The sequence below is a fragment of the Dendrobium catenatum genome, unplaced genomic scaffold (assembly GCF_001605985.2).
Source record: "Dendrobium catenatum unplaced genomic scaffold, ASM160598v2 fragScaff_scaffold_783, whole genome shotgun sequence".
Taxonomy (NCBI): Eukaryota; Viridiplantae; Streptophyta; class Magnoliopsida; order Asparagales; family Orchidaceae; genus Dendrobium; species Dendrobium catenatum.
Genome location: NW_021319245.1, coordinates 323,206 through 327,022, shown reverse-complemented (window position 1 = coordinate 327,022; position 3,817 = coordinate 323,206).

The window sequence follows — 3,817 nt, the reverse complement described above, 5'->3', positions numbered from 1 at the left end:
ACATATGCAACTGCTAGAAGAAATGGTAACATGATTAATCAAATCTTTTATCCCAATGGCATTATTGAGACAGATCATGAAATTACTCATTTAGCTTTTGAGGAGTTTCTTATGAATAAGTGGAAAAGGAGAAGTAGCGATTTAACTAATTGGCCAAAGTTTGATGTTCAAAATCAGTTAATCAAAGAAATGAAAGTACTTGTTAATTCTAAATTTATTAAAGATGACCTCTTTCATATTGTTATAAAGATGAGTAATAACAAGCCACTAGGAACTGATGGTGTCAATGCATGTTTCTTCAAATCTTTTTGGAGTATTGTGAAGAATGAGATGTAGAATATAATAGATGATTTCTTTTCTTTGGGGCCACGTTATTGGAAGAAAACTATGGTTGTTCTCATGCCCAAAATTCCTAATGCTTCTGAAGTTTCCAAATTTCGTCCCCTCAGTTTATGTCAATCAATCTACAAAATGGCTACAGGTATGATATTAAGTAAATTAAAGGTTTGCCTTCCTAGTATCATATCTTAAGTTTAAGGTGCCTTTGTTCCTAGTAGAGATATTTCAGATAACTATCCTCTAGCTCATGAAGTACTCATCAGTAAAATGAGATTTTCGGTTGCTAAACCAGGTTCTTTGCTTGTGAAACTTGATATGGAATAAGCTTATGACAGCATGTGTTGGGAAACACTAAACCAAGTAATAAAGCTAATGTGATTCCCAAGTAAGATAATAAATATGATTATGTTATGAGTTAGCTATCCAAAATTTTCCATTAAGATTAATGGGAAAATGGTCAAATGGATGGTAGCTGAATGCTACTTCAGGCAAGGGTGTCCACTTTCACCGTCTCTATTTATATTGTATTATGAACTCCTTTTGAAGGCGTTTAAAAGGAAGGGTAATTATCTTGGCATTAGAGTGGCTGCAAATTCTGATAATTTATCACATCTTCTTTATGTTGATGATGTGTTGTTGTTTGTTGAGGCATCTAAGCAATGTAAGAATCTTGAAGCAGATTTTATCCGATTACTATAATTGGACTGGACATGACATAAATTATATGAAATCCATGATTCTTTATGAGAAAGTGGTATCAAAGAAAAGGAGAAGAAGATTAAATAAACTGATGGGACTTACTGCTATTGATGAGAAAACATATTTGAGAGTTAAAATGGGATTGAGAAGAATAAAGGCTGCTGATTTTTAAACTGTTTTGGATAAGGAAATGGTGAAAGTTAATACTTGGGGATCTCGATCTCTTTCTCTTGCAGGAAGAATTATGCTTATCAAAATGGCTTTTTCTTCTATTCGATCTTTTTAATGTCTCATTCTTTGGTTCCTAAAAGAATTTTATTAGAAATTGACAAAATCTGTAGAAATTTTCTATGGCATAAGGAGCAAGGAAAACAAGGATTGCATTATATTTCTTGGAAGAGTTTATGTTCTTCCATGAATATAGTAGGTTTTGACATTTAAGGAACTACAAAAAGGTAGGGTCCTCTTGTTGAAACTAATTAAACATGAGTTAGGTTGTTAGACCTAAGCTCATGTCCCAATGGCTAACCAAGAGGGGGGTGAATTGATAATTTAAAATTTTTATCTCTTGTTAACTGGAATTTTAAGTGTTTAAAATGATGAAATTTTTTAGTAATTTTAAAAGACAAATTTTCAACCACCGATAATAATAAAATAGAAAAATAAAAAATAGCGGAAAATAAAAAGACACAAAATTTATAGTGGTTATGTTAAACACGACTGACATCCACTCCCTAAAGTCTGCCACTTCAAGTATTGCACTATTACTACTAGTGTCTCTCCTTTTTCCCTCACAGCAAGGTGGAGAAGCCATCACAAAAACTCTTTTCCACCAATACCCGATGCGGTAGACAACCGTCATTCTTTTACACCCTCCAAGTGTAGGCAGAGTATCATCATCCTTTTACACTCTCCAAGTGTAGGCAGAGTACTTTTCATTGTTTACACTTTCCAAGTGTAGGAAGAGAACCTTCGGCTGTTCACACTCCTCAAATGTCAGTAGAGAACCAGAACTTCTTGAAAGATCTTCTCACGAGAAATCTAAAAAGACAAGAAAAAAAGTGAAGTAATCACAAATTATACACAGAGATCCTTACCTTCGAGTAACCAAGTGAATATTTTACACTCTAATAGTAAGAAATCTCCTTCAAACACTCTCTCACTCTCTCTTTCAAAATCCCTTAAGTATACACAAAGATGAAGTGACAAAAAGATTTTAAGTCAGTTTAAACTGTAATTTTTAATTTCTGACCGTCCACGATCGTCCCGTACGATCCAATTTCATATGTACGAATAGTATAAAAATTGTTGTGTACGAACTTAATATGAACTGATATGAACTACCTTCATACATAATCATCTTCCCATATGAACATGGTTCATCCGGTACGAACAATTATTCTCAAAGTTCATTAGTACGAAAAAGCATGATGAATTCCAAGTTTCCAAAATAGAGAAGATCATCTTGGGACGAACCATAAATATCATTTGGATGAATAGTTAATTTTGGAAAATCCAGAGTCCATCATCCTGGGATGAATGATAAATATCGTCTGGACGAATGCATCCAGAGAGCATCATCTTGGGATGAACGATAAATATCATTTGGATGAAGTCATCCAGAGAGCATCATCTTGGGACGAACGATGAATATCATCTGAACGAACGCATCTAGAGAGCATCATCTTAGGCTGAATGATAAATATCGTTTGAACGAACGCATCCAGAGAGCATCGTCCTGGGACGAATGATAAATATCGTCTGGACGAACTATACTTAAAAAATTTTTTTACTAATCTTTGTTCGTTCCATTGCTCATTTTGGAGTATAACCGACTAGATCGTCCCGTACGAACATGGTTCATATTATGTGATTAATTTTAGAATGTGTGAATTTTAAAGCTCTCTCCATGTGTGTGTGTGTGTGCTAAGTTACTCAATTACAATCATACTGTCTCAGACTATAAAATGAAAAAATACAGTCCAATTTTACAAAATATTCTAAGCAGATCTTGATTTAAAGTTTTCAATAATCTAGTGTATGATTTTCCAGAAATATTAGTACACACAAAAGAAAAAAAATAAATATTCCAAAATGTATTAGGAGAAAATAATAATCAAAACATTAATATTTTGAATCATAAAAAACATACAAGTTCCAAGTGTTTAAAACATGCAAAGCTAAGTATCAACTTTCTCAACAATCTCCTCCTTTTTTATGATGGCAAAATAATGATTTATTGTGTATATTTGAAAATCCTAAGTTTCTCCTAAACTCCCCCTGAATAAATAAGTATGTGAGTGTAAGGGGTATGCAATAAGTACAATAATTTTTTTTTAAGTTTTTATTACACATAAAGACTAGCACATAAAAAACAATATTGAAATAAAAAGAAAAAACTTAAAAAACCCTAAAAACAAGAAATACACAAAAATAAAAAATAAGAAAAGACAGGGAAAACATAAGATAAATAAACAAACAATAGAAATGTAAGAAGTCATATGAGAAATCCTTTGATAATTGGTCCTGAAAGAGATAACGATATAATAGCAATGATAAAAGTATGGTTCATTAAAAAATAAAAATTCATATCATTTAAATTAATATATAACAAAAACAAGATAAATATATCAAAATCATGAATTAGTCTAGACAATGTGATAAGAAGAATTATTACAAAATTGATGAAATAAAAATTACTGTAAGTCAAGTTCCAATATTAATTATAATTGAACATTAGATTGATTTAAAATTAAAGATTAAAAGATAGAGAAAAAAA